The following is a 21,155-nucleotide window of genomic DNA, read 5'->3' as shown; positions in this document are numbered from 1 at the left end:
AAGTGTTTGTATTTCCTTTTTAGTTTTAGGAAATACTGAGTTAACTCTACCTGAATATGTAAGTGATGTCTCTAATAGTAACTTTACTGTATGTCTAATTTCTATAACAATGATGAATATTTATAGTTCAACCATTGAGGAATACACTCCTTTTTAACCATTGTGTTCACCTATTTTCTGCATTAATTGCTCTAAATAAATGATTTTTTTCTGTCACCTATCTGTCTTCTCATTGTGCTGTGATTTGGTATATATCTGAAGTATGTGTGTAGGTTTGTATAATTTGTAAAAGTATGTATGCATTTTGCAAATCCTATGCATTTTGTATAGGTTCCAGTTCATGAGATGTCCTAATTAGTCTTTCAAGCATTTGCAGAATGGCAGAATGCAACCTCTTAATGGAATATAGTACAATTATGGATAGTTATATGAATAGGTAGTGAAGGCACATGGCTTGGTTGTTCGGGTATTCAACTCTGATCATAAGGTTGTGAGTTTGATTCTTGCCAGTGTGTTGTGTCCTCAAGGAAGACACTTTATTTCACATTGCTTCAACCCACTAGCTAGCAAAAACAAGTTGTACCAGTAATTCAAAGAGCTAGCTTTGTCACATTTTGTGACACTGAATCTCCTTGAGAATTATATTAAAGATGCATGCATTTGTGGAGTGCTCAGCCACTTGCATGTTAATTGCATGATTAGATCAACTGGAACACTCGTAATTGATAGTGTGTCAGTATTAGTGTATATGAATAGGTAACTTCTTCAGAATTTCTGGGTAGATTTTTAGAGTTTACAGCTGTACTTTGAAACCAAATACAGTTCTTCCTCTGTAGCAATGCTCTTCCCTATTTCTAAGAAGTTGAGAAAACACATACAGGTTCCTCTGTTTGCTAGGTGAATCTTGTGTAGATGGTTGAGGAGCCTGCAGCTTATGAAAACTTCAGCCCCATATACAATGCTGTTAATCCAACATTTTCCTTTAATGCTTTTCTGTTATTTCTGTTGAAATACACTGCCTTTATTTTCAATTGATTTTGAAAATAATGGAGAATTTAGTAAAATAATTGTCATTATTAAAATGGTGTGTAAGATAGTCAGCTTGCAGAATCATTGGCATGCCAGACAAAATGCTGAGCAGCATTTCATCTGACACTTTAACTAAGAATGCAAAGACTGAAATTGGAACGTAAAGATGGAGAGAATGTCTAACAGCATTTCATCTGTCTTTACATTCTGAGTTCAAATTCTGTCAAAGTCATTTTTGCCCTTCATCCTTTTGATGGCTGATGAAATAAGTACCAGTTGAGCACTGGGGTCAATATAATTGACTAACCCCCTTCAGCCCATTTTAGTCCATTCAGCGGCACAAATACTCAATTATTGCAATTACTGCATGTTATTGAAACAGTGTATATGTGTGTGTGTTTGTGTGTGTGTATGCAAGCATGTGTGCATGTATGCATATGTATATATACATGCATTCATATATATATATATATATACATGCACTCACACACATATATATATATATATATATATATATATATATATATATATATATATATATGTGCTGTAGAAAACTATACCAAATCAGACTAGAGTCTGGTGCAGCCTTCTAGCATGCCAGCCTGGTCAAACCGTCCAACCCCTGCTAGCATGGACAGCAGATGTTAAATGATGATGATATATACGTAATATTGAACAATGAGGATGAGTTCTAAACACCACATTTGTGGGTAAAAAATTCTTTATTTGTGTAGTAATCAAAAATGGAAATGAACACTGATGTTCCATGTGAAAGGCTTGAAAATTGTTGGTAAATTCCTTAACATAAAACCAATGGTAGCCTGAACGCATGCACACACACACACACACACACACACACACATATACGTCATCATCATTGTCAGTATTTGTCATCATTATTTTAACATTAACTATATTTCTTTCATGTGGTACTGAGGTGTCATTATCATAGTTTGCAGCATATTTATCAAGGAGCAATTGTTTCTTTTACCATAAATATCTTGATTTACTTTCTTCTTTTGTAATATCTTTAATCCACATCTCTTTCATATTCTCAGCTATGTTTCCCATGGCTATTTTCGATATTGTCTTGATAATTTCATTGTCTACCATTTCATATTTTGTCTTGAATCAAGAATCTTTACTTAGATTGCTAGAGATGTCTGTCCTCAATTTTGACATAGCGCCCATCTTAGTTTTGTTTCTTCCTCCTGTTCTCCTATAATTTCTTTAAGAATTTACAGTAAAGTATGGGTGTGTCTGACTCAATCCAATCTGTGTATATCTCAACATAATTTTTATATTTGTATGCCTTCCAGAAATTTTGTTAACGTATATTAAGATGTTTTTTCCATGTTGTACTAATTTGTTTCTGGTTTTCATGTTTTTTATTACAGTATTTAAAAAAAATTTTTTACAATGTTGAAGTCTGTTAAACATTAAAAAAATATTTAGTAGTGTTCATAAAGTTCAATTAGTGCTTTCATACGTTCATAGTAATCATCAGATTTCAAAATGTATTGACTGACAGTTGAGTTCAATACTAGACAGCTGTAGTAAAATGACTGACTTCTTCATTTTTATACCTTTTAGAAGGCTCCGACAAGCTGAACGGTACAAATATGGTTTTGACCAATCAGCATGCAGCTTAAACATCACAGTTTGCTGGGCACACTGATATTACTGGCATAGATCCCGCCTTTATTTTAACCAATCAGCTTACCGTTTACATGTAATGGTTTTATAAGTGAGCAAACTTAATTGGTTTCGATCGTTTGTATTTCAATTAGTGGGAGTCTTCTGTAATTTGTTTATATTCATATGTTTAAGATATTTTTTAATTCACATCATCAACTGGTTGTTATATTATTGTTATTTCTGTTCAGAACAGGTTTGAACATTTTAATGGAGCATTTTTCTTTTATCTTCCTTCCAACCTCACTTGTGTCATGTAGTTTGTGGAAAGGAAAAATTAGAAACGTTTTCTGATCACATGTGTCTCTGTGTTCGCTCAATGTAATTTGGCAAACATTATTGTTCTGGATTTGTTGTCTGTGAACTCATGAGTGATCCGATAATGAGGAAAAATTGTACTATAGTAGTTGATCCAAATACCAGGAACTTAAAGGACTCATAGAACTCAATGGAGTTCTGCTCAAGCAAAAATACCCTCTCCTACTTATAAAAAATAGCATACAACAAGTGAAAGAAACACCTGTAGAATAATTAAGGGCAACACGAGAAAGGCGAACCCATCAACAGAACACAATACCATTCCTAGTAACACAATCTGCATCACCAAAACATTTTTAACATCATGAAAACAAATTTGCCAATCAAGAAACAAAGTGAAAATTTTTTAAATATAATAACTAATCAAACACTTATCTTAAGCAAAACGCAACCGCATAACCTGAAGAAACTATTAAGAAAGGCAAAATTCCACATGAACAAATAGGATGAAACATTCACAGTATCCAAGTGTAATGATAACAGATGTGGAACGTGTCAATACATGCATACTGGTAGACCCATTAGAACAAAAAATGGACAGATTTTCACAAATGCAGATATGAACTGCAAAAGCAGAAATTTGATCTACTACCTTAATTGCAAGGAACTATACATTGGCAAGACAGGGAATTTATTACCGGATTGCTCATGAGTTCACAGATAACAAATCCAGAACACTAATGTTCACTAAATTCCATTGAGCGAACATATAGAAACATGTGGTCAGAAAGTGTTCTTAGTTTTTCCTTCCACAAACTACATGACACAAGTTTGCTCACTCATAAAACCATTACATATAAACTGCAAGCTAATTAGTTAAAATAAAGGCGGGATCTATGCCAGTAATATCGGTGTGCTTGGCAAACTGTGATGTTTAAGCTGCATGCTGATTGGTCAAGACCATATTCAAAATATTCAGGTTGCCAAAGCCTTCTAAAAGGTGTAAAATGGAGGAAGTCAGTCATTTTACTACAGTTGTCAAGCACTCAACTCAACTGTCAGTCAATACATTTTGAAATCTGATGATTACTATGAACGTATGAAAGCAGTAATTGAACTTTATGAACATTACTAAATATTTCTTTTAATATTTAACACAACTCAACATTGCAAACAAAAAAATTTTCAAATGCAATAATAAAAAACATGAAAACCAGACCATGTTGTAACTTTATTCAACTGATATATATATATATATATATATATATATATATACACACACACACACACACACACATATATATAGATACACACATGCACTCACACAGACACACACACACACACATATATACATATATAGGCACAGGATTGGCTGTGTGGTAAGAAGTTTTCCAACCATATGGTTCCGGATTCAGTCCCACTGCGTGGTACCTTGGGCAAGTGTTTTCTACTATAGCCTAAGACTGACCAAAGCCGTGTGAGTAGATTTGGTAGACAGAAACTGAAAGAAGCCCGTTGGATATATATATATATGTATACATATTCATGTATGTGTTTGTGTCTGTGTTTGTCCTCCCTACCATTGCTTACTACTGATGTTGGTGTGTTTACGTCTCCATAACATAGCGGTTTGGCAAAAAGAGATTGATAGAATAAGTATTAGGCTTACAATGAATAAGTCCTGAGGTCAATTTATTCAACTAAAAGTGGTGGTCCAGCATGGCCACAATCAAATGACTGAAACAAATAAAAGAATATATAAACATATATATATGCGTGTGTGTGTGTATGTATCTGAGTGTATGTGTATATATATATATATATATATATATATATATATATATACAAACATTGAGTCACTTTCTTTAGAGTTTTCAAGGTTTACAAAGTGTTAGTGGCTACATAATTAGCAATTATTCCAAGTTAAGTTTACGCATGTTAAGCTTAATCATGGCAAGACAATCTGGTATTATCTGTGTTGTAGCCAGTTAATTTCATCTTTTGGATTAAACTGATTTACAAATAATTAGGTTTATAGTTGGAAAATTCAGATTAATTTATAAATAATCACTTCTAAGCTGTTACCAACCAACATGTGAATGGAACTTACAAGTTCAGGGTTAATACACTTGATGTGGGTGGAGATTGTTTCAGCATGAAATCTTGTCTGTACAGTACTGTATGTTGTTTTGTGATGTATCATTATTTTTTAAGAAACCAAAGACAAGAAACACTTCAGTTTCTACGAGTGAAATTAATATTTTTGGTCAAGTGGTTTTCTCAAAGTATTAACTTGAATCTTTCTGAGTCATTCCATAGTTACTATATCTAATGCTTTTACTCTGTCTCTCTCTCTCTCTCTCTCTCTCTCTCTCTCTCTCTCTCTCTCTCTCTCTCTCTCTCTCTCTCTCTCCCTGTAATATGCAAACTAATTTTAATGGCTGCTTTTTCAGAGGGAATAGCCTCATACCACCTCTTATATTATTTATCATTTCTGCAATAACTGACTTTGAAACACCTCTTAGACACCAAACAGTGTCATGGATTTAAGAAAAAACTACTTAAGATATCAAGGTAAACAAAAATTAATAACAGCCACATGCACACACATATATATGTACACATGCATGCACACACACACACACACAAACACACGTTTGTATTCATTTGTTTTATTTCTTGTTATCATAACCGATCCTGTGCTTGTTAACTTTAATTTTTATCTTGTAAAAATGTTTTAGCTATAAAAAAAATGATATTGATTTTCAACTTAAGCATATTACAAAAAATTTAATTGGAGAGTTGTATCTTATTCCTTTGATGTCATTACTTGACTAGTCCTTATTTAGTCAACACTGGGAGATTGAAAGCAAATTTGGTCTTGACAGGATTTGAACTCAAAACATAATGCAAGCATTCAATCCACACTTTGCTGTTTTTACCACACCACATCACACAACTCTATTATATTTAATTGTAAAAACAATGTAAATGATATTTTTAATTAGACTTCATCTCCTATACTGAATCAGGAGAAGGTATAGGGAGTTGTAATGTTTATAGTGTCAAAATCATTATTTACAAATTTATTGGTATTTCTGTAATAAAAACCAATAATTAATTATTTGTGATAGAAACAGAAGTAAGTAAATAAAAATTCAGCTAACTGTAAGTGAAACTTTTTATGGCATTTGCAAGACAGTCAGTAAAATTTCAAAAAATTGAATCTGATTATGAATAATATAGATGGAAAAAAAACTATGTAAGCATGTGTTTGTTTTATTATATTTATTTTATTTATTGCAATTCAAATAATTATGAATTTTAAAAAATACATCAGTACACAGCAAAATGCAAAAAAATCTGCACCATATAAACGGTTAGTCTTAATGCATAAAATCTTGGTCAAGTATCTTCTATTATAGCCCCAGGCTGAGCAATGCCTTGTTATTCAGTTTGGTAGACAGAAACTGAGAGAAGCCCAATCTGTATATGTAAGTTAGTTGAGGAAAAGAGAAGCCAAATCAATTAAATTAATTATTCACTCTGTGAGGATTAACATGCCTATTGGATCATACCTTGGATACACAAATTACTTCTTTTATCAGTAATTGAGATATAACTGATTTAATGGAACACTATGCTAGCCAGGTTCTTACATGAAGTGCTAATGAGGTGAACACCTGGGTTATATATATACCCTCAATTGTGTGTGACTCAACCACCACTTGACAATCAGGGTTTATTTGTTTACATCCCCATAATTTAGTGGTTTGGCAGAAGACAGAATAAGTACCAGGTTTAAAAAATAAATACCGGTGTTGATTTGTTTTACTAAACCTTTCAGCATGGCTGCAATTCAATGATCGAAACAAGTAAAAGGTTTACTAGCAGACATGATGACAAAAGCTTTGCTTTAAAGAACAACTTGTGGTACCCCTTGCAGCAATCTCTTTATCTCATGTGGTTCTTTCTTTAGGTATGACACTCGTCCTGCTTTAGTAGAAGAGTGTGACTGCACTGGGACTGAAGACACTGGAAATCTCAACAATGACTGATGTGATGAGGAATCTGTCTGTTAATGATTGGTTTTTACTTTATCTTCCAGTCTTCTTGGTTAAAATTAAATCAAATCATAATCATATGAAGGTCATTTTGTCCTGCTTTCAGATATACCTTTACACTTTATATAATGAATATTAACCCTGTTGTTACCATATTTCTTTTGAAATACTCTGCTTTGTTTCAATTATTTTTTGAAAATAATGAAGAATTTAGTAAAATATCTTTATCATTTATCATTATTAAGCTAGTGTTTAGAACATAAATTAACAAGAAATTTTGATGAAAAGTTTTAATTTTAATCGCTTTAAAACAGAAAGTCTCAGGCAGGTTGGTATCAAAAAGGTTAAATACTTACATCACTAGCTTTCTTCATATTAGATGCTATGACTTTATAATGATGGATACATTAAATCAGTGATTCTCAACCAGGATCCATATAGCTCCTGAGGATCTATATAAGATTTTTGGGAGTCCACACAAAAAAAAAAGTTATTTGGGGATCCACAATAGTATTTTAAGAGCCCCTGAAAAAATTTAGCTTTAAATATATGTATTGGTATGTATTGTAAGAAACAATTAGATTTCTTTCTTTAATGTTTTATATAGTTCAACCCACAAAAGTTAATATGTAATAAAATAGGAATTTTGAAAGATGTTTCTATAAAACTAGTTTTTTAAACATTGAATGACTATGGGGTCCACCAGAATAAAATAGTAATCAAAAGGGTCCATAGGCAAAAAATGGTTGAGAACCCCTGCATTAGATAATGTAGTCTAGTCTTTAAATACACTAAGTTTATCGAGGTCATTAGAGTAAGTGGATAAGGTAATCGAGGTCGTTAGAGTAAGTGACAGAGTACTTAAGATTAGACTAGTGCTTCATCATAGATTAGCTACTGTCATCTCAGCCTATGCACCTCAACCGGGACTACCAGATGGTCTGAAAGACCAATTCTATGACACCCTCTTGCAAACTACCTCGTCGACGAGTGACAGGGACCTTCTCTTTGTGGCTGGAGACTTCAATGGTCATGTCGGACGTCGTGCTGGAGGCTTCCATGGCATACATGGAGGCTATGGCTTCGGTTCCTGCAACGAGGAGGGAACCAGACTGCTGGAGTTCTGTGATGCAACCGATCTTATGGTCTGCAATACCAACTTCAGGAAACCTGCCAGTCACCTAGTCACCTACCGCTCCAGCAGACACTCTAGCCAAATCGACTACATCCTCGCCAGAAATAGGGAAAGAGGGCGGTTTATAAATGCCAAAACCTACCCTGGCGAAGAATGTACCCCACAACATAGATTAGTAGTTAGCGACTTTGGGATCAAGGCAAAATGGGTGCCCAGAATTAGACCGGCTTGGAGGAGAAGGGCATGGAAGCTTAAAGATCCTGCAAATGGACAGAGACTTAGAGACAAGTTACTTGAAGCATTTAACGAAATAGAAGGGGATATAGCATCATACAACGTGGAAGACAATTGGAGATTTCTACGGGACAACCTGTTGAAAGCCACCGACCAGATCTGTGGGTGCTGTAAGGTCCCCTCTCGACCCAGAGTAACGTGGTGGTGGAACAAGGAGGTAGACAGGGCTATTAGACAAAAGAAACAGGCTTGGAAGGACTGGAAGAACGGTGGTAGCAGGGAATTGTACCAATGTGCCAGAAGGGAGGCTAGGCGACAGGTTTATTTAGCCAGAGGGGAAGCAGATAAGAAAAGATTTGCCAATGTTCTGCGCCGTGAGGACCAAAGACTCGAGGTATTTCATGTTGCAAGACAGTGTAGGAGAGAAAATAGTGATGTCGTAGGAGAGAAATGTGTTCACATGGATGATGGTACGCTTGCACTAAATGAGGATGCAAAGAAAGAGGTCTGGAGATGCCACTACGATAGATTGCTTAATAAAGAGAATGAATGGGAGGAAGAGAGCCTGCCGTATGTCGACCCAATAGAGGGACCAGCTATCCGAGTTGATAGTACCAGGGTAGATAAAGCAATTAAGAGTATGAAGACCGGGAAAGCCCCCGGCCCATCAGGAATCACTGCAGAGATGCTCAAAATATCTGGCAGTGTTGGCTATAGCCTAGTCACCCGTATTACGAACTAGGTGATACACGAAGGAGTCATACCCAATGACTGGTGTAGCAGCATCATAGTCAACTGCTACAAAGGTAAAGGGGACGCTTTAGATACAAATAATTACAGAGGCATCAAGCTGTTAGATCAGGTTATGAAAGTTACAGAGAGGGTCATAGCCCAACTAATTAGGGAGCGAATCAATTTAGATGAGATGCAGTTTGGGTTCGTGCCAGGTAAAAGCACTACTGATGCCTTATTTCTAGTAAGACAGCTGCAGGAGAAATACCTAGCCAAGGATAAACCTCCGTACCTGGCTTTCGTTGACATGGAGAAAGCCTTTGACAGGGTCCCCCGATCCCTTATCTGGTGGTCAATGAGGAAACTTGGGATAGAAGAATGGTTAGTGAGAGCTGTGCGAGCCATGTACAGAGATGCTGCCAGTAAGGTGAGGGTTGGAAATGAGTACAGCAATGAATTCCGGGTAGAGGTAGGGGTCCACCAAGGTTCCATCCTCAGCCCCCTCTTATTTATCATAGTCCTCCAGGTAATCACAGAGGAGTTCAAGACAGGTTGCCCCTGGGAGCTCCTCTATGCTGATGACCTTGCCCTAATTGCGGAGTCACTATCAGAACTAGAGGAGAAGTTTCAGGTGTGGAAGCAAGGTCTAGAATTGAAGGGCCTTAGAGTCAACCTAGCTAAAACCAAAATCCTAATAAGTAGGAAGGTAGATAAAACACAAACCCCTTCAGGTAGATGGCCCTGCTCAGTATGTAGAAAAGGAGTAGGTAGTAACTCTATAAGATGTACCCGGTGCAAGCTATGGACACATAAGAGGTGCAGCAACATCAAAGGCAGGTTAATTAGGAAGTTAGTTTTTGTTTGTGGCAGATGTTCAGGTGCAATAAAGACTGTAAACAAACAGGAAACAACTTCTATTTCATTCCAGGATGAAAAACTAGAGGTAGTCGATAGCTTCCGCTATCTGGGCAACCAAGTTAGTAGTGGGGGTGGGTGCGCTGAAAGTGTAGCTGCTAGAATAAGAATAGCCTGGGCAAAGTTTAGAGAGCTCTTACCCCTGCTGGCGACAAAGGGACTCTCACTCAGAGTAAAAGGCAGACTGTATGACGCATGTGTACGAACAGCCATGCTACATGGCAGTGAAACATGGGCTGTAACTGCTGAGGACATACGTAAGCTCGCAAGGAATGAAGCCAGTATGCTCCGTTGGATGTGTAATGTCAATGTGAATACCCGTCAGAGTGTAAGTCTCTTGAGAGAAAAGCTGAACATTAGAAGCATCAGTTGTGGCGTGCAAGAGAGCCGATTGCGCTGGTATGGACATGTGAGAATGGATGAGGATAGCTGCGTGAAAAGGTGCCACACCCTAACAGTTGAGGGAACCCGTGGAAGAGGTAGGCCCAGGAAGACCTGGGCTGAGGTGGTGAGGCAAGACCTTCGTACATTGGGCCTCACCGAGGCGATGACTACTGACCGAGACCTTTGGAAATGGGCTGTGCGTGAGAAGACCAGGCAAGCCAAGTAAGATCGTTGCCAGTGCCCCTGGACTGGTTCTTGTGCGGTTGGCACATGAGATGCACCATTTTGAGCATGGCCGTTGCCAGTACTGCCTGACTGGCTTCCGTAGGATTTTCGAGCGAGATCGTTGCCAGTGCCCCTGGACTGGCTTGTGCGGGTGGCACATAAAAGACACCATTTCGAGCGTGGCCGTTGCCAGTATCGCCTGACTGGCCTTCGTGCAGGTGACACGTAAAAGCACCTACTACACTCTCTGAGTGGTTGGCGTTAGGAAGGACATCCAGCTGTAGAAACTCTGCCAAATTTAGATTGGAGCCTGGTGTTGCCATCTGGTTTCACCAGTCCTCAGTCAAGTCGTCCAACCCATGCTAGCATGGAAAGCGGACGTTAAACGATGATGATGATGAATGAGGATGGTCAAACCAGGAATTCGTTTCATCATAGGTCTGATTTCTGAATTAGGGTAAAACAGCAGAGAGGGTTGTTGTACATCTTGTAATCCATTTTCCTTACTAAATTTGGACGACCTGAGAAAAACTGGGGTTTTTTTTGGTTTTTTTTTGTGATGTAATTATCGTAATCGAACTATTCATCAATAAAGAATGCATCTGAAACAGCTGTAGTGGACCTTTAAACCCATCTGTGTTCTTCTTATATATATATATATATATATATATATATATATATATATATATATATATATATATGTATGTATGTATATATATATATATATATGTATATAAGTGCTAGTTAGACTAATATATATATATATATATATATATATATATATATATATTAGTCTAACTAGCACTTAGAAAATCAACAGATGGTAAATATTATTACCTATTTTTCTAGGTTGAGTATTTTACACTCCTTCTTTTCCTCTTCCTCTCCTCTCTCTCCTTCTCTCTCTTTTGTGCACACACAGACACACACATGCACACATTCACACGTATTCACATAACGAATTTATGTATCCAATTTTCCATAGGTTTCTTTATGTTGCCAATTTGCTTGTTATAAAAAAAAATAATTTTGTGTCATGTAATTTGTTTTTTCATCTGATAGTCAGGGTGGAAGGCAGTGCCCCTGTCCCTTTACAAGTCCTCTGCATAGGCTCATGGCCAGTTTCGCAAATTCTGTGGTATATATAATACTCCACTGGACAAGGTATCAGCCTATCATAGGATTATTTGTTTTTGCCAGTTGAGTGGACTGGAGCAACATGAAATGTTTTGCTCAAAAACACAAGACATCACCTGGTCCAGGTATCAAAACCACAATCTTATAATCATGAGTGCAACATCCTAACCCTTAAACAATATGCCTTCACTATATATAAACACACACACACACACACACACACCTTTGGCAATACCCTGACATGTATATTATGACTTCCATACTTTGAGGACACTTGTCACCATATCTCCCTCTCTCTCTCTTTCTTTACTCTACCATCCCATTTATATTCTCATCCCTATTCCTTGTGAGTATACCTTGGCACTTCACCACCATCTCTCTCCTGCTCTCTTGTTGTTTTCTTCCCTCTCTCTCTCTCTCTCTGGGTAACCATGTACCTCCTCTACAGCAAGATACCTGTTTCTGCCTCTCTGTCTCTCCGTCACACTCAAACCTTTTATCATCTGACACAAGATGCCCCCTCCAAAACCCCTTCTCCTCTCAAAGGATCTTTGTCTTGCAAGTTACCTCAGTGTTGGTGCCTCACAAAAAGCATCTGGTCCACACTGTAAAGTGGTTGATGTTTGGAAGGGCATCTAGCTGTAAAAACCATGCCAAAACTGACCTCGCCTGTGCTTGTGACATGTAAAAAGCACTCTGTCCACTCTACTGGGTGGTTTGCATTAGGAAGGGTATCCAGCTGTAAAAAATCATGCCAAAACAGACAAAGAAGCCTAGTGCAGGCTCCTGCCTGGCCAGCTCCTGTCCAACCCATGCCATCATAGAAGGTAGATGTTAAACGATGATGATGATATGTATGTGTGTACAGTTTCCAAATTCATGCACAATAAAATAAGTATCAGGCTTAAAAAATGATGTACTGAGGTCAGTTCATCTGACTAAAAATTCCTCAAGTTGGTGCCCCAGCATGGCCACAATCTAATGACTGAAACTAATATAAAATAAAAGATTGAAAGAAAAGAAATGATCAATGGAAGTGGTTGTATAACTAACATACTGAAAAGAGGTGATAGTGGTAATGATGACGATGATGATAATGATATGGCGTGTCACTATCAACATTACCATTGTCTGTATATTAAATAATTGCTATTCTTTGTTGTGGCTTGAAGAGCAAATTCATCTTTTGTTATGATTTCTTTAATAATCCAACATTTCCCATATTAACTTACAAACAGGTATTTTTCGTTTTCCACGATTTTGCCTATGTTTTTCCCCTGCTTCCCAGTCTTAAAAAATAAAATAATTATGATAAAAGATCAAAGAAAATATTTTTTGATTTCTCTCACTGTTTTCACTTTACATTTGTGTGTGTGTGTGTGTGTGCGTACATACGTATACACACACACACATACGAGGTAGTATCAAAAAGCTCCCAGATTAGTTATGTTTAATAAAAAATAACTTATTTACCTAACTTTTTAACATCATCTTATTTACCTAATGTGCAGCAATACACCAGTCCCAGCGTTCCTGCCACTTTTGGAATCTGGTCTGGAAGTCGTTTTCCATAGGTGAGTCGAGGCCCTTTTGCGATTCACTCTGGATCTTGACAGCGGTATTAAAACAGCAACCTTTGAGTTGCATTTTCATCTTGGTGAAAAGATGGAAGTCGGCAGGTGCTAAATCTGGTGAATAGGGCAGGTGCAGAGGCAATGCCATTTTGCTTTTGGCAAGAAACTCACGAGTGAGCGTGGTGATAGGGTACATTGTCATTGTAAAGAATCCAATTCTTCGAAGAAGTTAGGATTGCCTGCACAGACCCATATGACAGACCACAATAGCAGCAATATTGCTGATTGTCCTCTCACAATCCTCATGCACAAGCTGATGAATTTTCTTCCCATTTCTGGGGGTGACGCTCTTGGCAGGTCTTCCAGATCGCTCATTGTCTTCCAGGGACATTCTTCTGGTTTTGAAGCCACTCAATACATTGTGTAGGACCCATTGCCTTGTTGCTGTAAGCTTGCCGAAACATGCTCAATGTCTCTGTAGCAGGCTTCCCAAGTTTAACACAAAATTTTATACTGGCTTTTTGTTCTAACTGCCTGCCCTTGAAAAAATCACAGACTACAGCATACATGTGATCACAAAAACACAAATTTCATAACTTGCAAAGTAATCAGAGTGATGTCTCTCAGCACACTGCCTCATGAAAGTCACTGCTAACTCCCACTTACCCCACAACTGTGTATGTCGGTGTGTTTGTGTCCTCATAACTTAGCAGTTCAGCAAAATTGACTGATAGAATAAATACCAAGCTTTGAAAAAAAAGTACTGGGGTTGATCCATTTGACTAAAAATTCTTCATGCTGGTGCCCCAGCATGGGTGCAGTCTAATGACTGAAACAAGTAAAAGATAAAAGATATAGAATATAGGCACATGGTTCAGTCGTTAGAGTGTCAGGCTTACAATCATGAGGTGGGGAGTTCGATTGCCAGACTAGGCTGTGTGTTGTGTTCCTGAGCAATACACTTTATTTCATGTTGCTCCAGTTCATTCAGCTGTAGAAATGAGTTGCAACGTCACTGGTACTAAACTATATCAGCTCTTGCCTTTCTCTTGGATAACATCAATGGTATGGAGAGGGGAGGCTGGTATGCATGGGCAACTGCTGATCTTCCATAAACAACCTTGCCTGGATTTGTGCTTTGGAGGGTAACTTTCTAAGTGCAATCCCATGGTCATTCATGACCAAAGGGGTTCTTTATCCCTTATATATATATTAGAAAGAGAGATACATGAGTACATGAGTGAGTGGACAACCAAAAGAGAGTGGCACACAGCACATATGGTAAGAGTTAGATATATATTTTGATAACAGTTTGACTTGGCTCCATATAACTTTAAAAGTTTCATGGGCTTGTGGGATGAACCCATCTCATCAGATATCTAGAACAGAATAACTCGTCATTTCCACAGTATTTACATCACATGACTTGAGCCAACTAATAAAGGCCTAACATCTAGAAGCCATCTTGAATCCTGTTACTCTGCTCTAGAGATCTGATGAGGTGGATTCATTCCGTGAGTCTATGAAATTTCAAGTCATATGGAACTGAGTCAAACTGTTATCAAAATACATATATACATGCATACATACATACATACTTACATACATGTGTATGTATGTACGTGTGTGTGAAAACCTGTCCTCCACAACCCTGCTGAAAAAGATTGGCCTGCAGGAGTTCTGTGCTTGTACCACATAAAAAGCACTTGTGTCAGTGCCATGTAAAAGCACTCATGCCAGTGCCTCATCAAAAGCACCCACTGCATGCTGTAAAGTGCTTGGTATTAGAAAGGGTATCTAGCTGTAGAAACCAAGCCAAATCAAATTGGGACCTGATACAGTTCTCCAGTTTACTAGCTCTGGTCAAACCATCCAACCCATGCCAGCATAGAAAACAGGTGTTAAAGGATAGGAGGAGGGGGGATGATGATGAGGATATATATATATACAAACACACTCATACACATGCACACATACAACACACACCACGCAGGCATTGGGTAGGGTTAGAGTGTGGGCCTTTACCTTGGGAGAGCCAAAATCTTGGAATTAAAAATTTTTTAAATATATTTACAACAATCAAATAAATAGTTTCTATTTTGTCTTTATTTGTTTAATTTTTTTAAAAATCCAATTAAATCCTTTTAAAAGAACCCTTTTTAAAAATTTATTGGTTCCTTTTAGATTTAAAAGCCATTAAATCTGAGTTCCTCTAAACTTACCAAGACCCTTTTAAGTTTTGGGGCCTCTTCAAGCTGTTTGGCACCTCAAGATTTAATGGGGCCTCCTTATTCATCTTTTATGTTTTGAATTAGTGGTGTCACATAAAAGTGCTTGTATGGTGTCACATAAAAGCGCCCATGCAGAGTCATGTAAAAAGCATCTGTGCGGTGCCACATAAAAGCACCCAGCACACACTGTAACGTGCTTGGCATTAGGAAGGAAATGCAGCCATAGAAGCCATGCCAAATGAGACTAGCTCTAGTCAAACCATCCAACCCATGCCAGCATGGACAACGGACGTTAAATGATGATGATAGGGGCCCTCAAAATTTATTTGCCCAAGAGCCCCTCTAGATCTAAATCTCACCCTACCTAAGTAACAGAAGCTGTCAATTACATCTTGCAAGTTTTTCCAAGTATTTGAAAGACTTCCTTTCATAGGTTTTCTTATTACTAACTACTCCTGTACATATGATGTCTTTGCTTTTTATCTGCCTATGATGTCATTGTTTGTGCACAAATAATGTTTACATATTGATATACACATACGCCCACTCCCACACACTTGTATATATGCATCTGCTTGTTTATATGTATGTGGACCTGCTTGCATATATTTGAGTGTAGATAAAATAAAAGATAATTTTTAACTTATAAAACCAGTTTGTTAGCTTTTAACATCTACCCAGTTAAAATAACTAAAATATAAAAAGTCGTACAAATTTTAAGATTTGTAAGAGAGTATCTGGGGAGAAAAAATTCTGTGTATAGTATTATTAACAACACTGTTTGACTATGTTTGTTGTATAGACAGCTACATAATGTCTTTTATTTATTTAAATTTGCAATGTTATCATCACTTGAAAACTGTAATTGAAAAATATTTCTACATGAGTGTCTGTTTGCACATGACTGTATGATGGTGCACGCATCTGTGTGTGTGTGTGTGTGTGAAGAAGAGCACTAGAATACTCAGCCACTAAAGACAAGTTATAAGAGAACATAAGTGACCTGCATTCATTTACAAAGAATTAATAATCCTGTTTTTCTATGCTTGCATATTTATATCTAGATAGGTGTGTGTGTGTATGTGCGCGTGCTTATGTTGCATAGAGCTGCAGTAACACCATTTATGTTTGTATCTTGCTGTCTGACAAACTAGTGTTGGTTTGTTTACATCTTTTGATTCATTTAAACCCTTCAAGATGGTATTCCAGCATGGCCTTAATCCAGCAACTGAAGGAAGTGAAAGAGAATAATGCCAATTTTTCCATGCAGATGGAATTTGTGCAGGTGGATTTTCTTCAGCCATATGCAGACAACATCTCTCGTATGATGATGATTGTTTAAAACTATTATATGATGTCAAGACAAGGGTACATCCACCCATGCAAACAAGCAGAGATTGACCAACTTGATCGCACTACCCGAAAGACAATGACAATGCATGGTACCCTTCCCCTAAGGCATATGTACTCAGGCTCTACATGAAGAGAGGTAAGGATGGATGTGGGCTGAATAACGTATGGGAGTGCATCAACAGTGAAAAAATAAACATGGCAGAATATTTGGTAAACAGTAAAGAAGACCTGCTACAGTATGCTGCTAGTGCAGAAGGATTTTTAAAAAATGGACTTGAGAATGCTCATGAATTCTGAACAAGAACTGCCAACAAGAAAGAAGAAACCCTACTCTGTATGGAATTACATGGTCAATTCCACCATGAAACCAACAAATTAAGAGACCAGGGAGTATCATGGAGGTGGCTGCAGAAGGGTGACCTAAAAAAGAATGCTGAATCTAGATTGTAGAGATACCCTACAATCTAGATGTATTGCAAAAGTCAGCATTACTTGGAACTGCACACATATTGTGTAAAGTACTGTCTATCTAAAGTCCTTGTTGTGACTTGACAAACAGTACAAACCCCGGTAGATACAATATCTTTAATCAACAACTGCACAATATTGTATACTGTATTGTATAAATAATATCTTTAATTTATATATATATGTATGTATACTGGTTCATTGATTAAATATATATATTAATTATAATAAAGGGTAAAAATTATTAATGATTTTACCTGGTGGTCCACGTGGAAATGAAAACTTCATAGGTAAGTTTCACAAAATATTTTATAATTATATACATAATTATAACAAGGGATTGGCTATACACCTCACCACACACTGTGAAAATAGACGCCAGAAGACACTATTACCACCTTAAAATCTCCTAGAATAACATGCTAAGTTAGTGTGTTATTCTCAGAGATTTTAAGGTGGTAATAGTGTCTTCTGGCATCTACTTTTACAGTGCATGGTGAGGCGTATTGCCAATCCCTTGTTATAATTATGTATATAATTATAAAATATTTTGTGTGTGTGTCTATATATATATATATATATATATATATATATATATATATATATATATATATATATATATATATATAGTGGAGCTTTAGGTCCTGAACACTGATATATTTTCATAAATTAGAAGTATTTCACAGTTGGGTGTCTACCATTCAACGATGAAATGAAAATGATACCTCATTTTCAGCAAACTTGATTAAGATAAATGAAATATTATGTGGATTGTTTAGATATTAAAATTAAGGCTTGAATCTACCTTTGAATGAGCTCATAAATACCCTGCTTCTCTATCTTAACCTTTACCTACATACAGTGAAAACAAAGAAAATTACATAATAATAATATAATCATTTCACAATTAAAATATACAACATCTGGCCAACAAGGAAAGTTTTCCTGATACATTGTTTGACCTTTTCTTTTTCTATATATATATATATATATATATATATAGTGGAGGCACAATGGCCCAGTGGTTAGGGCAGCGGACTCGTGGTCATAGGATCGTGGTTTTGATTCCCAGACTGGGCATTGTGAGTGCTTATTGAGTGAAAACACCTAAAGCTCCACTAGGCTCCAGTAGGAGGTGGTGGTGAACCCTGCTGTACTCTTTCACCAGAACTTTCTCTTGCTCTTTCTTCCTGTTTCTGTTGTATTTTAAAGGGCCAGCCTTGTCACACTGTGTCACGCTGAATCTCCCCGAGAACTACATTAAGAGTACACATGTATGTGAAGTGCTCAACCACTTCATATTAATTTCATGATCAGGTTGGCTTAATTATATTTTATATATATATTTATATATATATAGTGAAGATGCATGGCTTAGTGGTTAGGATAATCGACTCGTGATTGTTAGGTCATATGTTCGATTTCCAGTGGTGCATTGTGTCCTTGAGCTAGGCACTTTATTTCATGTTGCTCCAGTCCACTCCACTCCACTGACAAAAGTGAATTGTACCTGTAATTGAAAGGGCCAGCCTTGTCACATTGTGTCTCATGTTGAATCTCCCTGATAAATATGTTAAGGGTACGCATGTCTGTGAAGTGCTCAGTCACTTGCACGTTAATTTCAGCAGCAGGCTGTTCTGTTGATTGGATCAAATGAAACCCATGGAGTGCCAGTTTAGTTTATGTGTGCGTATGTATGTGTGTGTGTGTGTGTGCGTGTGTGTAATAATTTGAATATTTGAAAATGGCTCTCTTTATTTCAAAGTATTTCTCTCTAAGAAAATGAAGTATCTCATTGTATTTGTAGCATGTGTATTCTATCTATAGATGTAGTTAAAAGTCTCCTCTGTTTCATGTGGCATAATTTTCTTTCCCATTTACTATCTTTGCCGTTTCTTAATGTACAAAGCATTTTCATTCTAGTGCTTCTCACTAAAAGATATGCCACACCAACTTATATTGATAACTGAAAAAGAAACCCAATGCAAATTCTATTCTTACACTTACAGTTAAATGCTGTTTTTTCTCTATATTCTAATTTATTTCTTGAATTGTCTGCTGTTTGTTTATTTTTCTCTCTTTCCAGAATAAATGTCACATGGCTATTTCTAAAAATATAACTAGATTGGGTTTTACAGGCTGCCACTCAAAGATAAAATAAACTTAAAAGGGGTAGAAAAAGAAAAGGTCAAACAATGTATCAGGAAAACTTTCCTTGTTGGCCAGATGTTGTATATTTTAATTGTGAAATGATTATATTATTATTATGTAATTTTCTTTGTTTTCACTGTATGTAGGTAAAGGTTAAGATAGAGAAGCAGGGTATTTATGAGCTCATTCAAAGGTAGATTCAAGCCTTAATTTTAATATCTAAACAATCCACATAATATTTCATTTATCTTAATCAAGTTTGCTGAAAATGAGGTATCATTTTCATTTCATCGTTGAATGGTAGACACCCAACTGTGAAATACTTCTAATTTATGAAAATATATCAGTGTTCAGGACCATTAAATCTATGAACACCCTGCCCAAAACAACAAGAATAGACATTAAGTAAAAGAAAGATATAAATACTTATTTCCCTTTGTTCAATGCTTTTTATCTTTTAGCAGATTAAAAAGTGATAAATAAAAGAAGTTAAATGGCTCCAGCCCAGAACAAATAGACTTGTTGCTTACTATGTTATCATTTAGCCCAGATTATGGCAGCAAGTTTTTAGAATTGTTAGGCAATCAGACAAAATGCTTAACAGCATTTCTTCTGGCTCTTTATGTTCTGGGTTGACTCTGCCTTTCATGCTTTTAGGTGGTGAGAGGTGGGCTGATAAAATAAATACCAGTAGAACACTGGGGTCAACATAATTGACTTACCTGCCCCCTTAGAATTGCTGGCCATGTACCAAAATTTAAAATCATTATTTAGCCCAGGTTAGGCAGCAAATTAGTATAGACATTGGAGTGTCAGATAAAATACCTGGCAGTGTTTGCTCTGTCACTCTGAGTTCAAATCCTGCCATGGTCAACTTTGTTTACAATCCTTTTAGAGTTGATAAATTTTTAGACCAATGGATTGGCAGAACTGTAAGAATATTGAACTGGATGTCTTGTTTTGTTCCAGTTTACTGCTTTCTGAGTTCAAATCCTGTTGGGGCTTAATTAGGTGGTAGATTTACTTCATCACCTGTTTTAACACAGCTACCTTGCATACTGAGTGCTTCCAGTAGAATATGTTCTGTTGTAATCATTCAGGCCATGCCTTTAGTTTGTAGATAGCTTTCTTCCCTCCTTCCCACCAGTCTCAGAAATTTTATGATCATTGCCTTCCTTTCATCATGAAAGAAGTGTGTTGTGTGTGTGTGTGTATTTATATATAGTAGTGCTCAAAAAATTCAAACTTAGACTCTGATGTCTTTACTGGGGATCATTCCACAAAGTAAAGAAAGGCTGTTAGAGGGTTCAAGTTGAGTGGGTATAGGCAATTGTGAGGATAAACAAATTAGATACATCAAATATATTAAATATATTATACAAAATATGTATATATGTATACATGCAAAATGTGAGAATGCAAAAGGTGGAGACTTTCAGAAAATGAATTTTTAAGTATGAATATATAGATGTTTATGTTTCAACTTACACAGAGTACAAACAAACAAGAGAGAAAATTAAAGCGATGGAAGAAAGGTGTTAAAAGTCCAACCGCTGTTTCTGGAGACTTG

The 21,155-nt window shown here is 36.6% G+C and overlaps 1 protein-coding gene across 19 annotated transcripts in view; it reads left to right on the top strand.

The window, feature by feature from the left end:
- The window catches only part of LOC106874564 (uncharacterized), a 268,447-nt gene that overhangs the window by 65,374 nt on the left and 181,918 nt on the right, over positions 1–21,155 (top strand). Inside the window, exon 1 of one of the 19 annotated variants that reach the window (XM_089353105.1) lies at positions 5,098–5,556. The exons of 14 other annotated variants lie outside the window; for them this stretch is intronic. The gene's annotated coding sequence lies outside the window, so the exon portion shown is untranslated. Of the gene's footprint in view, positions 1–5,097; positions 5,557–21,155 lie in introns of those variants that run through there. 4 more of the 19 variants (XM_052967829.2, XM_089353128.1, XM_089353086.1 and 1 more) reach the window with 4 other exon arrangements.

The sequence above is a fragment of the Octopus bimaculoides genome, chromosome 1 (genome assembly GCF_046866305.1).
Source record: "Octopus bimaculoides isolate indiv1 chromosome 1, ASM4686630v1, whole genome shotgun sequence".
Classification (NCBI taxonomy): Eukaryota; Metazoa; Mollusca; class Cephalopoda; order Octopoda; family Octopodidae; genus Octopus; species Octopus bimaculoides.
Note: the sequence above shows the minus strand (reverse complement) of the source record. Positions and strands in the feature narration are given on the sequence as shown.